Consider the following 19,024-nt stretch of genomic DNA (forward strand, 5'->3'; position numbering starts at 1 on the left):
ACTGATGAAGCAAGGGAAAGCACCAAGAACGTGCTTCCAACAGTGGACAGTTTATTGCTGGTCGGAACTCGCCTTTTAACTTAAATGTTTCTTTCTTTATAGTTTAAATTCTTGCCAGTTTCTTGATCAGTGTCATTTTGTAAGTGTGAGTGAACAGACATAATGTAGGAGAAAAGTAGCAAAACATAGGCTATTTCCTTAAACAGTGAACAGACATAATGTAGGAGAAAAGTAGCAAAACATAGGCTATTTCCTTAAACAGTGAACAGACATAATGTAGAGGAAAAGTAGCAAAACATAGGCTATTTCCTTAAACAGTGAACAGACATAATGTAGGGGAAAAGTAGCAAAACATAGGCTATTTCCTTAAACAGTGAACAGACATAATGTAGGAGAAAAGTAGCAAAACATAGGCTATTTCCTTAAACAGTGAACAGACATAATGTAGGAGAAAATTAGCAAAACATAGGCTATTTCCTTAAACAGTGAACAGACATAATGTAGGGGAAAAGTAGCAAAACATAGGCTATTTCCTTAAACAGTGAACAGACATAATGTAGGGGAAAAGTAGCAAAACATAGGCTATTTCCTTAAACAGTGAACAGACATAATGTAGGAGAAAAGTAGCAAAACATAGGCTATTTCCTTAAACAGTGAACAGACATAATGTAGGAGAAAAGTAGCAAAACATAGGCTATTTCCTTAAACAGTGAACAGACATAATGTAGGAGAAAATTAGCAAAACATAGGCTATTTCCTTAAACAGTGAACAGACATAATGTAGGAGAAAAGTAGCAAAACATAGGCTATTTCCTTAAACAGTGAACAGACATAATGTAGGAGAAAAGTAGCAAAACATAGGCTATTTCCTTAAACAGTGAACAGACATAATGTAGGAGAAAAGTAGCAAAACATAGGCTATTTCCTTAAACAGTGAACAGACATAATGTAGGAGAAAAGTAGCAAACCATAGGCTATTTCCTTAAACAGTGGAATGAGGGGAATTCTACATTATCAACGGATGGAAAAATAAATTGTCCTCTGCCAAGCCTGTGATAAAATGTGAGTTCAATATATTATATACATTTCTTATATTATAAATTATAATACTATCAATATATTCTTCACCTGACATAATTAGGAACATTAAATCCAGATGTTTGAGATGGGCAGGGCATGTAGCACGTATGGGCGAATCCAGAAATGCATATAGAGTGTTAGTTGGGAGGCCGGAGGGAAAAAGACCTTTAGGGAGGCCGAGACGTAGATGGGAAGATAATATTAAAATGGATTTGAGGGAGGTGGGGTATGTTGGTAGAGACTGGATTAATCTTGCTCAGGATAGGGTCCAATGGCGGGCTTATGTGAGGGCGGCAATGAACCTCCGGGTTCCTTAAAAGCCAGTAAGTAAGTAATATCAATATAACTCTGCAGTAAATATTTTTGTTAGCCTATAACATATACAGTAAGTTTAATCCTTTTTTTTTTGCCAGAATATTTGGAGAAATATTTAGTTGCGTAATGTAGTAAAAACAATTGGTCAAATAATCATGAAGTGATTGGCTAATGATATTTGATATAATGAATATAATGATTAATGACATAAGCACATGACTAATGAGAATTATGTAAGTAGGCCTAAATATAATTTAATTACCAAATAAATACAATGAAAGAATAACATCATTCCATTTTTATCAATAGTTCATTACATCTATTACTTGAATAAATTTGAGGAAATTGTGAATTTCATTGGAGGTCAACACTTTTTTGGTGCATATTTCTCAATTTTTAGAGCATATTTCCAACGTTTTTACTACATAAATGCATATATTCACTAATTTTAGTGTAAATCCGCCCTCTGGTTATTACTTCTATGCTGGATGACCTTACCACTAAGAGAACCTCCATCAGTTAAGGGGAAAGAATTCACTGAAGAAGGTATAAGTAGGTATTGCAGTTGAGACGAACTGGAAGGAAGATGGGACGAACCAGAGCACCAGTTTTGAACAAACAACATTCCTGATTCTAACGCCGTCTAGCGGGTTAACGGCTCAACGTCGACCCTAAGTTGTCTGACAAAATGTATTTGTTTTGGCCTCTTATATCACCCTCTAAATTTAATGCATAGACTTCTTGAATATTCGATATCTTTATGTTATGGCTTGTTCTTATTCGGGATTTAAACTCTGATCTGCCGTGTGGAAATTCGATGCGCCAGCTTTTGATTACTAGTGCGTCCATTGTTATTTAACAGTGATATTATAGCCTGACGGATGTTCCACAACTAGATCCGTACTAACTAATTGCGTGGTACAACTATCCATTTATTTCTTTATGGTGTTTATTCATGTGGACGAATTTATCCGGATAATCTTCGGTACAACAGGATGACATCAATTTGTGACGCCGTTATTGAGCCGACGTTCCATTGTCTTCAGCGAGTCCGATTTTCATTTGTTTTCATGACTGAAACTGCATGGGAACGCGAAATTTATAACCAAACTTTATTAAATCGAGGAAGTTAATAACACGTCACAGACAGAAGCGGTTAAGTAATAAATCTCTGCGGAAGTCCAGCTTTTACTTGGTCGCGTGATCCATGACAGCCGTTAATGTGAGACATACACAGAGTTTTCATTTCAAAACTTCCCGGTCTAATTAACCATTTACTTCAATTAAATTTAATTTAAACAAAAAAAAAAAACACGTCAATTTTTATATTGCGGGAGAAGTTTAAAACCAGTGTTACTTACATTTTAGATTGCACCCCCTCGCCGACCTTCGCCCCTTGAAATGTCAATTGACACCCCTATAATAATATTACGATATTCAAATTTAAAATAGTAATCAATTGTTTATATATCTCATTCATTTGTTTCATATCTTTTGTTTTCTATCGTCACCTGACAACCTGGATTGTTATTGTTGATCACCGCAGTGTTGCCAAGTCAGCGGTTTTGTAGCTAAATCTGGTGTTTTCAGGACTATGGTCAGCTACAGAATTTTACCGTCAGCGGCTAGCTATTTATTTGGAGTTTTTTGGTGATTCTGGCAGAGGGAGAAGAAATTTTTAAGTTTTTTTTTTTGTAAAGATGTTATATGTACTTGCGGACAACAATGTTAGTTAATCATAAACCAGAGTTTAGTTTGGTATTATCATACTTTCTCATTGTGCGAGTGTAAAATATTAACGTTTTATGTTAACTCGATACTACTGGTCCACATACCTTAACACAGAAAGGTATCTGAAAACGCAACACGGATTCATCCAATATGCAGAGAAACTAAAAGAAGAACTCGATATACCCAATCTCCTTCAACCTCTAATGCTTCCACAAAACCCACTTCAGATAGATATAATTCAATCAGAAATAGACCTCCTGGAACAAATCACCAAAAATCAACACAGTAAAGAAAATTTAAAACAATTGGCCCTTGAAACCGTCAACATCAGATATCCGGAAGACTATTGGATAAGAATTTATACCGATGGCTCGAAAACAGACCCTCAAGGAAATGTAGGAGCTGGTATTTTTAGTAATCTATTTTGCTTCTATCTTCCAGTTGGTTATAATCTATGTGCCTATGATGGAGAAATTGAAGCTATACACGTTGCCTTAAATCAACTTTTATTCCATATGGATAAATTCACAAACGCCGTCATCCTCTCAGACTCAAAAGCAGCCATTTTGTCCATAAATAAAACTGGCCACCCCTACACAGAACAAATTAATAATTGTCAAAAAATACTTTCAAATTTAAAAGAACGTGGCAAAACAGTTGTGTTACAATGGATCGCAGGACATTGTAATCTACATGGGAATGAACAGGCTGACACATTAGCTAAGAAGGGTGCCAATCTCAAAATAAATCCACGGAAACCTTTGTTATTTAGCTCAGTAAAACAATATATCAAGCAACTACAAAAAAATAATCACCAACAAGAACTGGACATAAACATTTCGCAACAACGTAGGAAATTACTGAAGGATATACCTCCTGAACCCAGAAGACTGGCAGTTGCAAGCTTTCGTCTTAACACTGAACATGACATCCTGGGTAAACACCTCAATCGTCTTGGCATCCTTCCATCAGTATCCTGCATTTTGTGCCATCAACAGGAAGACATGGATAGACAAGATCTTGCAAAATGCCCTGCTCTGAAATCCTCCAAGGAAGTCGACCGCTACTGGGAAGCCAGAGCCCGAATGTTTTTAATTACTTAATCCATAGTTTTGTTCACCACTTTCTTGTTTTTCCCTCAGTCTATGATAGTAAATATCATGTACTAGCCATTAGACAAATAAATAAAAGTTAACTCGATTTGATGTAACCACGTCCATTTCCTGCCTCATTCATTGTTGTTATAGAAATAAGATATGCCGCATTCATTAAACTCTTAATCTAGTGTATGCACTGTTTTTGTAAATGAATTGATGTATTTAATCATAAAGAGAAAGATAATGAACTGAATTATTATTTAATTTTTCATTTCGCATTATAGTTTATGTAACACAGACACACTTAAAACTTTAAACCAAACTCATTGTTGCCAGGCACGTCTCCAGCTCGATGTGAAATCAGATTTCAAACCGACTGTGATTTGATTATTTCCGAAGTATCCAGTATATTCTTAATCTACTTCATTCAATTTTGGAGATATATATATATATATATATATATATGTATATATATGTGTATATATATATATATATATATACATATATACTTTGGGAATTGAAAAAATGTTTCCAACAGCACACGCTTCTGGGCAGAGGTGAATGTTATTTCAGTTTCCAAAGTTTTTTTTTTTTTTTTTTTTTCTAATTTTAAATCTCATTATGGTTCATTCCAAATTTTAGGTTGTAATTTTCAGTGATGCATGTGGTGACCATTCCTTCAGAGAGCTAGCTGAACTGGCATTTTACTTCCTTATCCTACCACTGTCAAATGCAGAGGTTGAGGGGCTATTTAACCAGATGAATCTTACGAAAAAGCACAGAAACAGGATGGAAAATCCCAAGCTAAATACAATTTTGACCATTCGAGCAGGACTGAGAAGACTTGAAAAATGTTGTTGCACTTATGCATTGCCCTAAGATGTATAGTTTGTATTTCGAATTTGGAAGTGATGTATTAAGAAAAATCTGGAGTTTTTAAACTACAGTTTAGCGTTTTTTTAAGCTTGTGCAGCGGTAAATGAAATTCTGAGTTGGCAACACTGGATTAGACGTGAAGTATGTTTACTTAATTCTTTCGTGCGTTATGTGTATAGGTTACTTAGTAGCGGTGTAGGCCTATGAGTTGCATTATTATTTAGCATAAGTGACGCTCCTGACATTCGTCTAGGAGTTGGAAAGAAACTCGGAAAAACCTAACCTGATATTTAGCTCAAGCGGGATTCGAAGCAATGCCCCTATACAGCTTCCAGGTCGCTAGCCTATGAGCTATGGCGTTGACCCGTGTACTCTGATAATCACTTCATCAGTTTCGATTAGTCGGCTGAAATCCATCGTGCAAACCTATATCAAGATATGGCTACAGGGTGTTGGTAAACTATACACACAAACTTTCGGAGCACAAAGAGGGTACCAAACTAAATATTTTAAGAACAAGAGCAAGGTATTTCAGATGCTTCATTAAGATGCTACATTTATTAACATGCCTGAGTTAAATGCGAAGAAAACTTACTTAATTTTACATACTATATGGTTTTGATGTACAACGTACCTTAATATATGTTCAAATTGAGCTCTATTAACATTTTGAAATCTTTGAGAGAACGCTTCAATCGTTACTGCGTCACGTTTACTTAATGGGGCTCAATTTAAACATGTACCGCACTAAGGCATGTACATTAAATCCATGTAATATGTAAAATTAAGTTTTCTTGACATCTGATTCAAGTTTGTTAACGTATGTAGCTCCTTAATGAAGAATCTGGGACACTTCGTTCCTATTCTTAAAATACTTAGTTTTATACCCTTTTTGTACTCTGAAAATTTTTGTTCATAATTTTTCAGCATTCTTCAGAGCAGACGAAAACATTTTACATCTGTGTAGCATATCTTTCTGGACTCCTCCATTGCCTTTCTCTGATCCAGTGCGTTCCACAAGATACCAATTTCGTGTGTATGGACCACGCATTCCACTCCCTACTACAGACTGTTTTGTTTGCAGGGCAGACCTGTGTGAACTACGCTTTTACTCGCACTTTGTTACTTGTCATCTTTGTTTACATCTTTTCAACACAAATTAGGAATACTCTAATATCATTTTGATCGGTTGTTCTACTAATCTGTGAGACCCTCGCACTCTTGCCTGTAGTTCTGATCGTTGGATTCAATTGATCTTCGTACTTTACAACGGTCATGCCTGTCGTTTCGGTCGTCGCGCGTCTTTGGGAAAATTTCAATCGGTTGATCCGGCAGCTTCGATAGGACGTTCGAAAGTTTCGACAAGTCACATTAATTGACAATTTCGATCAATCGGTCGTACCGGTATTTTCGGTCAATCGGTCGGTATTTTCAATTAATGATCGTACCGGCAGTTTCGATTGGTCTTTCTGGCACTTCTGACCGATTGATTCGATTAATCTTGTCTGTAGTTTACATCGGCCATTTCGATCGTCGTTCAAACATTTGTCATTCCGACTGTTTCGATAAACTGGTCGTAGCCTACCAACTGTTTCGATAAACTGGTCGTACCAACTGTTTCGATTAATTGGTCTTACAGACTGTTTCGATCAATCTGTCGTACTAACAGTTCTGATCCATGTCATATCGACAGCTTCGATCAATCGATCGTACCGACTATTTCGGTCAATCGGTCGTACCGACTGTTTCTATCATCCGGTCGTAAAAAGTTTCGATCAATAGATCGTATCGACTGTTTCGATCAATAGGTCGACTGTTTCGATCATTTGGTCGTGTCGACAGTTTCGATCAATCTGTCATACCGACAGTCTCGAGAAATCAGTTGTATCGACTGTTTCGATCAATTGGTCGTGCCGACAATTCTGATCATTCAGTCGTATCGACTGTTTCGAGCAATCAGTTTTGATCAATTGATCGTACCAGCAGTTTTGATTAATTGGTCGTACCAGCAGTTTCGATCATTCGGTCGTAACGGTGGTTTCGACCAATCGGTCATACTAGTAGTTTCTGATCGGTCTATTCGATAAAGTTTGGCTTTAGTTTACATCGGTCCTTTCGATTGTCATTCGGAAAATTTCGACCGATAGTACCCACAGTTTCGATAGGTTGTTCCGATAATTTCTATAGGTTGCGTTAACAATTTCGATAAATTGTGTCAAGAATTTCGATCAATCGGTCGTATCAGCATGTTCGATCACGTAAGTCAGTCAGTCGGTCAGTTTCATCTACTCAGACCAAACGAATATTTCTATTGATCGACATGTGAAGACTAGTAAAATCGTGTTACAAGAAGAAATTAGTAACAATTCGGTAATAAAATAAGGAATATATCGTTAAATTCTCACCGTTTCGAATTATTTTCCACGAATTTCTCATTTCAAGATGTGATTCGGTCTCGTAAGTCTGTGGGGTCAGCATCGTGGCCAAGGTATGTTTTTCCGAAAGTTATTCTATAGAAAGAACTTCATGAATAATACATTTTAATCACTTTCATGTGCAATAAATATTCTCGCAAAATGTACATAACTTTTTGATTATTAAATTCACAGTTTGCACGCAAGAGTTAGATTGTTATAAACTTGTTGTTCAGTTGTGACTTTTAATGCACAGACAGCAGAACTTCTGGAAGAAATCTTTCATCAGGGCAAAAGAAAAGTAACTTGTAACATGTTTCATCTCGACATGTCTGGAACAAACGAGTAGAATTCTGCGCTCATTAATCAAATGAACGAACTTTGAGAGAAATTTTGTTGTCGAATGTCCTGGTTGTTATCACAGTCGCGAAGATCTATCCAACTTTCAGATCAACTTCGCCTTCACTTCCAGACGGGAACATCTCCCTTAGAAATCCCCACAAGTGCAGTTCCACATTACAGAGATTCTGTTTAATAGACAGATTTCTATACCTTCTAAGGCGCCAGCTTCGCGTCGCTAAGAATACTGACTAAAGTTGACTTGTATAATATTTTTGTACAGTTTTCTGTGCTGTCTTACAACCAAATTAATTGGCTTCTCCAATCTTTCCCATTTCCTGCCTTCCTCTTAGTCTCCGCATATGATCCACATATCTTATCATCTCATATCTTCTTCTGCCTCAAACTTTTCTCCAGTTCATCATTGGTTCCAGTGCATTCTTCAGTAGACGGTTTCTTCTCAACCAGTGACCCAGCCAATTGCTTTTCCTCTTCCTGATCAGGTTCAGCACCATTCTTTCTTCACCCAGTATTCCTAGCACACTTCATTTCTTATTCTATCCATCTTCTTCCATTCTTCTCCATATCCACATCAAAAGCTTCCAGTTCCTTCTCTTTATGATGATAATGATGATGATGATGCTAATAATAAGTACTCGTGATTGATGTGCATGAGTAGCAGTACGACGTTCCAGCTTTTGATCATGACGAAAATAATTTAATATATTTTGATGATACGATAGCAACATAAAGCGAACTAGTTTATATGAAGATACAATGTAGGCTCATAATCCGTAAAATCCAGTTTATAATATTATCTTTGTTGTTAATGTGCTCATGCCTCCCTCTCTTTTACTGTAAACATAAATAATAAACCTCTTTGTCTTCACAGTTACAAATTCGACAAATTTTCTAGCTTGACATTATCCTGTAGCATCATCCTCACTATTGACTATCACCAACATCCACATCAACACCTCCTAATTTTCCCGATCGGTAAGCCCCGGAACAGCTGATTTTTTGCATCAGTTTGTAAAGTTTGTACGACTAGTTAACAATATAGATAAAATTGAAACTTGTGGTTTAATAATTTAATTTACGTCTCGTGACAAGAATATTGTACGAAATGGAAATATAAAAATTGGAGATTTATCCTTCGAACAGGTGGAAAAATTCAAATATCTTGGAGCAATAGTAATGAATATAAATGACGCTCGGGAGGAAATTAGACGCAGAATAAATATGGGAATACGTGTTATTATTCTGTTGAGAAGCTTTTGTCATCTAGTCTGCTGTCAAAAAATCTGAAAGTTAGAATATATAAAACAGTTATATTACCGGTTGTTCTTTATGGTTGTGAAACTTGGACTTTCACTTTGAGAGAGGAACAGACATTAAGGGTTTTTCAGAATAAGGTGCTTAGGAAAATATTTGGGACTAAGAGGGATGAAGTTACAGAAGAATGGAGAATGTTACACAACGTAGAACTGCAGGCATTGTATTCTTCACCTGACATAATTAGGAACATTAAATCCAGACGTTTGAGATGGACGGGGCATGTACCACGTATGAGTGAATCCAGAAATGCTTATAGAATGTTAGTTGGGAGGCCGGAGAGAAAAAAATCTTTGGAGAGGCCGAGATGTAGATGGGAAGATAATATTAAAATGGATTTCAGGGAGATGGGATATGGTGATAGAGACTGGATTAATCTTGCTCAGGATAGCGACCGATGGCGGGCTTATGTGAGAGTGGCAATGAACCTGCGGGTTCCTTAAAAGCCATTTGTAAGTAAGTAATAATAAAAGTAATAATAAGATGGAATCTAACATCAACATAACACAATCAGAAGAATAACACGCAGTCTATCGTGAACACAACCACTTCTACTGAGAAACTGAACTGGACGGCCGAAAGTGCGAGAGACTGTTGGCGTGTGTTGCATGGCCTTCGTTCCGGACGCGCGCCACCCGGTCGATCTACATTATGAAAGCGAACACTTTGTATTAACTATAAACTTAAATTATTACACTTAAAGTAATAAAAAAAATAAATTCTAATACAAAGACAAGACTAGCAAAATGAGGAAGAAAAATCTGAAAGATAATTCAGAAAAATGAGAAAACGTGAGGGAAGAAAGTAGGAATTAAAGGATAGAGTAAAAGAGAAGGCAAATATGGAATGCAGTAGGACAGAAGGAAACTGACAAAATAAAGAACTGAAGGAATAAAATAAATAAGAAAACGGGCAAGAAAGGAACTGAAGGATGGGAAATTAAGTAGAAGAAGAAAGTAAGTAAAAGCAAAGAAGAGAATTTAAAGAAAGTTTGGACAGGGTTGAGATATGGAAGAATAAAGAAAGATAAGGACAAATAAATAGAAAGCAAATAATTGATTAAATGGCGATCTTACTCGTGTTAATTATGTACGTGCGGCTTACAGCTGTTTCGGTGCTACTTGACATCATCCTCAGAGTCTTCTGTGTCTCGGCGCCATCTCAACTTCATTGTCTGTTGTGTGGGTGCGTTCGTGTGATGAAGAGTTGTGTCAAATAGTGTGTGTGATCTGAAATTGATCTGTGTGTTGAGAATTTGATTAGGGTATGTTTTAGTGTATCTGTATGTTTCATATTGTTCTAGTGTGTTGAGGTTTTGGTTTTTGGGTTGTATGTGTAGGATTTCCATGTCTGTATTTATGTTATTGTATGTGTGGTTACCATTGGTTATGTGTTCGGCATATGTAGATGTATTGTGTCCTCTGGTTGTTGCTTTAATGTGTTCTTTGTAGCGTGTTTGGAATGATCTGCCTGTCTGTCCAATGTAGAAACTGTCGCAACTATTGCATGTGAGCTTGTATACGCCTGTGTGGTTGTATTTATTTGTTTGTGTTGTCTGTGTGTTGAGATGTATTTGTAGTGTGTTTTCTGTTCTGTATGCTATGTTGTATTTCTGTTTTCTGAATGAGGATGCGATCTTGTGTGTGTTTTTGTTTTCGTATGTTAGTGTGATGTATTTCTTGTGTTCTTGTGTTTGTGCTGTGTTTTGTGTTTGTTGAGTTTTTGTTTTGTCTTCCTTATGATGTTGTCTATTATGTTTGGGTTGTAACCATTTTCTTGTGCTATGCATTTGATTGTGTTCACTCAACACACTAGAACAATATGAAATATACAGACACACTAAAATACACCCTAATCAAATTCTCAACACATAGATCAATTTCAGAACACACACACTATTTGACACAACTCTTCATCACACGAATGCACCAACACAACAGGCAGCGAAGTTGAGATGGCGCCGAGACACAGAAGGCTCTGAGGATGGTGTCAAGTAGCACCGAAACAGCTGTAAGCCGCACATGCCTACATAATTAACACGAGTAAGATCATACGATGAAAGAATAATGGAACGGAGAAAAATTCTCTCCGGCACCGGGATTTGAACCCGGGTTTTCAGCTCTACGTGTTGATGCTTCATCCACTAAGCCACACCGGATACCCATCTCGGTGTCGGACAGAATGGTCTCAGTTTAAGTTCCAACTCTTGGGTTCCCTCTAGTGGCCTCCCTATGCACTACATCATAGATGTCTATGAACATAGGACTGAAGTCCACACACTGTGCTGAGGTGCACTCGTTATGAGTGACTAGTTGGCCGGGATCCGACGTAGTAAGTGCCGTCTTAAGTCAAGAAGTGATTTACGCATATCATATATATATTATTTTAATGTACCGAAGTACATAATATGATACTTCCACTAGTCACTCATAACGAGTGCACCTCAGCACATGTGTGTGGACTTCAGTCCTATGTTCATAGACATCTATGACGTAGTGCAGAGGGCGGCCACTAGAGGGAACCCAAGAGTTCGAACTTAAACTGAGACGATTCTGTCCGACACCGAGATGGGTATCCGGTGTGGCTTAGTGGATAAAGCATCAGCACGTAGAGCTGAAAACCCGGGTTCAAATCCCGGTGCCGGAGAGAATTTTTCTCGGTTCCATTACTCTTCAATCGTATGATGACGCAGAATATCTGCATGGAAATATCATACGTACTTCGCTACATTAAAATAATATATATAATATATACGAGTAAGATCGCCATTTAATCAATTATTTATATTCAAGTGTTAAAAGTAGTGTACGAAAGATTCAACATGGATAAACAGGAAGCGTTATGAAGAAGAGAGGGCAATATGCATCATCGCAATGTAGTTTAAATAGCAGGCCATGAAATTAAAGTGCCTACCGCTGTGATTACTTGAGCGCCAGTCTCAAAGACGACGTGTGCTAGTCTGCTGCCATCCTCCCTCGAGTAACACTTGGAATAATTAGAGAGTTATAAGAGACGCGATCAATGCGCGGCACCTTGCAAAGTTCTGTCTCGCTGTTCCTCCAACTTCGAACTGCAGTCAGGCTGCAAGTTACGACTCAATTTTCCGCTATACGTCAGTAGAAATGCCGACACAATCCAGCACACTAGTCAATTGTTTTTATTAGTTTCTCAAAAAAGACGCCAAATATCCATATTGAAGTGGGTAAGTCGTTAGCAGCTAGTTGGCAATTTATTTATAAGCGAGTTTTTACTATTCTATTACCATATTTTTCTATTCCGCTCTTTATCACATCTTAATTCTAGTCTCTCGCTGAACTTCTCGTTTATATATTTTCTCGTTCAGTTTCCATGCTATTAGGTTGCTATTTCTTATTCTGTCTTCACTCTCATAATGACTTCTTCAATTTCCAACTTTTTATTTACTCATCCCACACTTTTTGTGTGATCGTTTTGTGCAATCATCGGTGTAGCTCAAACAGTAGCGCGTTTGCCTGCTGTTGAGGTTGTACGCGAGAGTTGATGTGATTGCCGTTTCGACAGACTATTTCGTTCATATGACGTCATTCCATTTTCGACCAATGAAGTGTAATGAAATTTTGAATTCCAACTAATCACAGTCACATTTTGCGATAATTTTTGCAAGCTAGATTTATCGCTATGAATTTATCGCATGGTCGTTCTTTTGTTTAGTCGTTGTCGCCAACTGTTTCTCCGTAAATTGATGATCATGAATACATTAAGATGCAACTACACTGTTAAACTTTTCTTTCAACTTTAAAGCAATGAATGCAAGATTGATATTTAATATTAATTAATATATTTGCGCAGTGAAGACGACGTTCAAAACGGCGCATCACGTAGACACAAAATCTTTATGCATCTTAATTGAACGTACCTTTCAAACTTGATTTTTTCAATATTCTTCCCAGATTGCACGCATATGCGATTGGAATATTGAACTGTGTAGATGCAGCTTTAGTTCCGTTACACACTACAGCGAGAATGTGTTTGTCGAGCTATAAAAAATGCTTTCGTGTAGCACCGATTGTAACGGTCGAAATAAGACACAGCTGACATTGGTCCTGCTCCCACAGGTAACATAGCCCATAAGTAGCCTATAAAATTTGTATTTTGTGAATGAAATGAAACAATAATAGAAAGTGAGATGTTCAAATTTATGTAACATCATCGCATATCAAACCCAATGACCTTGCATAGTAATAATAAGGTCTTTTCATCAAACTGCCTTCCGCATGGCGTAATAAAATTCGTGTTTTAATTAGGCCTATCTATACAGAGATGGCTTCACTGTGTAGCATCATGTCTCGCTGTGAATACATAAGCATTGGTACTGTATATAGCTGTCCCCACTGTTACTGTTAAATTAAATTATGATTTCAGCAGATAATGAAAATGTATTTATGTTATAATAATAAGATAAAAGTGCAGTACATGTAATTGACATTGCTAAACCTGTATTTCGCAATTGGCATTACTGAATAATAACATCGAATTTCTTTATTGAAGTAATCGATATTCATCTACGAGTATTTCAACTTCACAATGTCTGAATAGGTTAAGTATTCGTTAATAAACAATTATTAACATTTTGTGATCGAATTTTAGGGCTATATTCAGTGGCGGCTCGTGGGTATTGAATTAAGAGGGGCTGCATACAAAAATAAACCAAGCAACTTACTTTATTTAAAGATTAGTTCCATGCGCCTTATCTTGCAAGTTGTGTTTAAATGAGACAGGCTCATTCTATTAGATTTACTGGTATTTAAAAGAATCCTGCGGACAAAATTCCGGCACACCGGAGATGCTGATATAACTCCTGCAGTTGCGAGTGAATTTAATTTTTTATATACAGATTTGAACTTTAGAAATATCTAACTGGCGATGTTGTAGTTGGTTGTATAATATATCTACATGATACATCAATAAATTAAAAAAATAATTGAGCCAGAAATTGAATGCAGGATATTCAAGAGTACGCACCAGGGCGCTTGCCTCATTTATTGTGATGTTAGATGTTTCAGATTCCATTATGGTTTGAAAACATTCTAGCAATGGCTCCTTCTTCTCATGAACAACATTTACTGTTCTTATTTTAAATCCATCTTGTTGCCCCAGCTGATGGAATTGTCTTTGAAACACATTAATCTAACACAGACTGTATGGAGATCGAGAGACGAAAGCAGCGATACTGGATAAATTATCAAAAAATATGCGAGCCTTTGTATTATGTTTAGCGGCTCTTTCCATTGTGAGATTCAACTGATGGGCACTTAATTTCACATTTCTCCTGAATTGTTAAGGTACTGAACTGAATAGACTGTAAATATTGCACAGAATTAAACATTGTTGCACTTGTTATACTCACAACATTAAAGAAAATGTATTTAAAACTGCGCGCTACTGACAAACTGCTGCAAATTTTGCAGCGCCTGGAAACTCTGGATTCACGGCCAGAGGTAGCAGGGAGGAGGGATAAAACTAACGCGCAAAGCATGCGAGATGAGACTGGCAGCTCCAGGGGAGGAAGTGGCTTCACTCATAGTCCTTGTCTCTGGTTTCGCTCTGGCAGCACCAGGGGAGGAAAGTGACTTCACTAACGATTGCGTGCATGTCATTGAGAGCGAAATTTTTTAAAAAAATTCGAGCTGCTAAATAGAGACTGTATAATAAATGTATTTCACAACATAAAACGAGACAAGAGCCACAAATGTCTGGGGGTGCTGCAGCTCCGCAGCCCCTCTTCGAAAGCCGCCCCTGGCTATATTATTTACACTTTTATTTTATTCACGAAATAGTCCTAATAAATGCCACTCGAGGTCTGAAATTTCCCAGATAAATCCACGAGCGAACCTCTCGTGACATTACTACAGATAATTTTTACCTATAATTTCCTCAACTGCTAGGTAGTTAGTAACGTACGGAATAGAGATTATTTGGGAAAAACTCAAGATCGGTGACATGATAAGAATAGAAAAAGTCAAGACTATGTTTATGAAACGGATACCAGGAGTCGGAAAAGCAGCGCCATCCCGCCTTGTATATGAGCTGATGAGAGAGACGTATTTCGTAGATGATATCAGATCGCAGCACTGACCCTACCAGGAACTGGTAAGCATAAAAGACTCAAGAAAAGTGTGATTAACGCCGGCGGCCACTGGCCGATGAGCAATTGTGACTTAGTGAATAAATACACAAAACCATTCATAAAGTTCACAAAAACTATTAATTTTGACATATTGTAAATAGTAAATTCAAGGAAAATAGGTTAATTTGTTAAACAGCATTCTTCTAGACATAGTTTTTAAAAGTATTAACAATAGTATAGATTTTTTTTTAATTTGTAAACAGAAAAACAGAATAGGCTCCAAAATAGTTTTGTAAATGTATTTAAAAGATTCAACAATGTTGATACGTTGTAAATAATAAATTGAAGGAAAATAGATTAATTTTATAAATAGTATACTTCTAAACATAGATTGTAAAAGAATTAACAATAGTATTCATTGTTTTTTTTTTAATTTATAAATAGAAAAACAGAATAGGCTCTAAAATAGTGATGTATAATGTATTTAAAAGATTCAACAGTACCATACAGTAGATGTTGACAGGTTGTAAATAGTAAATTTAAGGAATATAGGTTAATTTGTTAAATAGTTTTCTTCTAAACATAGTTTTTTTTAAGTATTAGCAATAGTATAGATTTTTTTTTAAATTTGTAAACAGAAAAGGCTCTAAAATAGTGTTGTATAAAGTATTTAAAAGATCCAACAGTAGCATAGATGTTAACACGTTGTAAATAGTAAATTTAGGGAAAGTAGATTAATTTGTTAAATAGTATATTTCTAAACATAGTTTTTAAAATGATTAGCAATAGTATTGAGTTTTTTATCTGTAAATAGAAAAGGAATAGGTACTAAAATAGTGTTGTACAAAGTATTTAACAGCTTCAACAGTAGCATAGATGTTAACATGTTGTAAATAGTATATTTAGGGAAAGTAGAATAGGCTAGCAATAATGTATATACATTGTATTCGGAAGAGTTACCAATATTGTAATGTGTAGTCTATTAGCATGTAGTATTGCATTTTTGTAATGGAACATGCTGGTAAACAAGGTTTAAAAAAAAAAAAAAAAAGAGGCCGGAAGAAGAAGGAGATAGACCTAGAGTTCTACACCACATCAGCCATGCTAGACGACAGCTGGACCAGGGAGTGTAGGAGCCAGAGACACGTGACAACAAGACTCGCAATACACGGGTTTCATCATAAAATATGTGTGGACAACAAGTTCCAGGAACCGACCGAAGACTGCAAGTGTGTGCTGTGCGGGCAAAGATGTAGGAAATGCATCATAACGTGTGCGAAGAGAGTTAAATCAATAGGGGCCGTATTCATATACATTTTTAGCGCGGGCTTCCGGTGGATGATCAGCGTTTTTCGTATTCATAAACCAATGTTAGCAATAGGATATGATTTGAATTCTGTACTAGTAACCAGTGGATAGCCGGGGCTAGCTTAGTACGCTCGTAGCGCGTGCTGCGAAATGTCTATGAATAGCACCCTTTTAACAGACTATGGCAAAGACTAAACTTTAACATTAATGCTCAACTCGAGCGCATTTTTCTCATTATTATTATTATGAATGTCAGTTAATCCATGATAAGCCCTCAGTCTCATCTTATCAAACACTATCTCGTTATCACCATTTCCATAGACGCTAAATAACCGCCATAGCTGTTGTACTAGAAACAGTGGCGCCTGGTACTGTGCATATATTTTGTAAATTATTTAAATTATTTAAAAATAGCTTGTAAGAGGATCTTTGACTAGAAATGTTTAGTTTAAATGTAGTTCTGTTTATAAGTATGAATAAGGGTGTAATTGTTTGTTTTATTTGAACTGTTGTATCAGTGAAACGTGGTGAGTCAGTGAAGTTATGGTTTTATAGTGTAGTGAATAGTTTCGATCAGTGAAACTTTATAGTGTCAATGAAATGTGTTCTATAGTGTCAGTGAAATGTGTTCTAAAGTGTCAGTGAAATGTGTTGTATAGTGTCAGTGAAGTGTTCTAAAGTGTCAATGAAATGTGTTCTATTGTGTCAGTGAAATATGTTATATAGTGTCAGTGAAATGTGTTCTAAAGTGTCAGTGAAATGTGTTATATAGTGTCAGTGAAATGTGTTATATAGTGTCAGTGAAATGTGTTATATAGTGTCAGTGAAATGTGTTCTAAAGTGTCAGTGAAATGTGTTCTAAAGTGTCAGTGAAATGTGTTATATAGTGTCTGTGAAGTGTTCTAAAGTGTCAATGAAATGTGTTCTATTGTGTCAGTGAAATGTGTTATATAGTGTCAGTGAAATGTGTTCTAAAGTGTCAGTGAAATGTGTTATATAGTGTCAGTGAAATGTGTTCTAAAGTGTCAATGAAATGTGTTCTATAGTGTCAGTGAAATGTGTTATATAGTGTCAGTGAAGTGTTCTGAAGTGTCAATGAAATGTCTTCTATAGTGTCAGTGAAGTGTTCTAAAGTGTCAATGAAATGTGTGCTAAAGTGTCAGTGAAATGTGTTATATAGTGTCAGTGAAGTGTTCTAAAGTGTCAATGAAATGCGTTCTATTGTGTCAGTGAAATGTGTTTTATATAGTGTCAGTGAAATGTGTTATATAGTGTCAGTGAAATGTGTTATATAGTGTCAGTGAAATGTGTTCTAAAGTGTCAATGAAATGTGTTATATAGTGTCAGTGAAATGTGTTCTAAAGTGTCAGTGAAATGTGTTAAATAGTGTCAGTGAAATGTGTTCTAAAGTGTCAGTGAAATGTGTCACAGTGCCAGTACAGCGAGTGAGATGAGAGTAAAGTGAAAGATTATTATGAGTAGGTCTATCAATGTGAAACTTATGTAGGACCTATACATATATAGACTGTAATGTAAAATTAAGGTCACTTATAATTAGGTTATTTTATGTATTATTATTAATTGTAATTATTGTGTATAATTGTATTGTGTATTCTAATTGTATTGTGTATACCAGAGTGCTGCATTGGAGTTAAATCGCTCGCTTGAACTCGGTCGAATGTCGCACGCTCGAGCGAGATAAGATCGGTCGTGATACGCTCGTAATAAATAGAAGCACAGTACAAGGTCATCTCACCGACATGTCGTATCTTGTATGGAAGGCGACAGATAAGATGCACATAGGCTATGTTTTGCTCACACGGTAAAAATAATGCTTCATTTTCTGCGTTTATGACAAACGTCTAATGGAACGTACCAAAACAGTAACATGAAGTTATAAATAAAATAGTATGAAAAACTTCGATATACAGTTATTATTCCTAATTAATAATTATTCAATATTTGATTTACCACATATACGTATAATATGATAGGTCCATACATAGTGTTCCGCCTATATAGTGCGACAATGTAGAAACGTTTTACAAAATATTACTATATAGTAGTAAATTAATAACAATATTAGTACAGAGATAACGTCACATAAAATATAATAAAACGAATAATCATGCTGCATAACTGTTACAGACGCAAAGATTGATACACTAATTATTACAGATTATTATTATTATTATTATTATTATTATTATTATTATTATTATTATTATTATTACTAGAAAATGTCATACATTTCTTGCATTATCGTGATTGTGTTCTCCGTTTATTTACATCCAATAATATCTATGCGATATGGCAAAAACAAAATCACTCCTGTGTGGGGAAAAAAGAAAAACATTTACCTGCAACATTTATATTACATTTTAAAGCAAGTTTTGTAGTTGTACTATGGAGAGGTTAGTTAA

General features: G+C 36.0%; 1 protein-coding gene across 1 annotated transcript in view; it reads right to left on the minus strand.

Annotated features, from left to right (window-relative positions):
- Positions 1-19,024, minus strand: part of LOC138701948 (uncharacterized) — a 492,762-nt gene that overhangs the window by 318,197 nt on the left and 155,541 nt on the right. The window lies entirely within an intron of this gene.

Source organism: Periplaneta americana, chromosome 6 (assembly GCF_040183065.1).
Source record: "Periplaneta americana isolate PAMFEO1 chromosome 6, P.americana_PAMFEO1_priV1, whole genome shotgun sequence".
NCBI lineage: Eukaryota > Metazoa > Arthropoda > Insecta > Blattodea > Blattidae > Periplaneta > Periplaneta americana.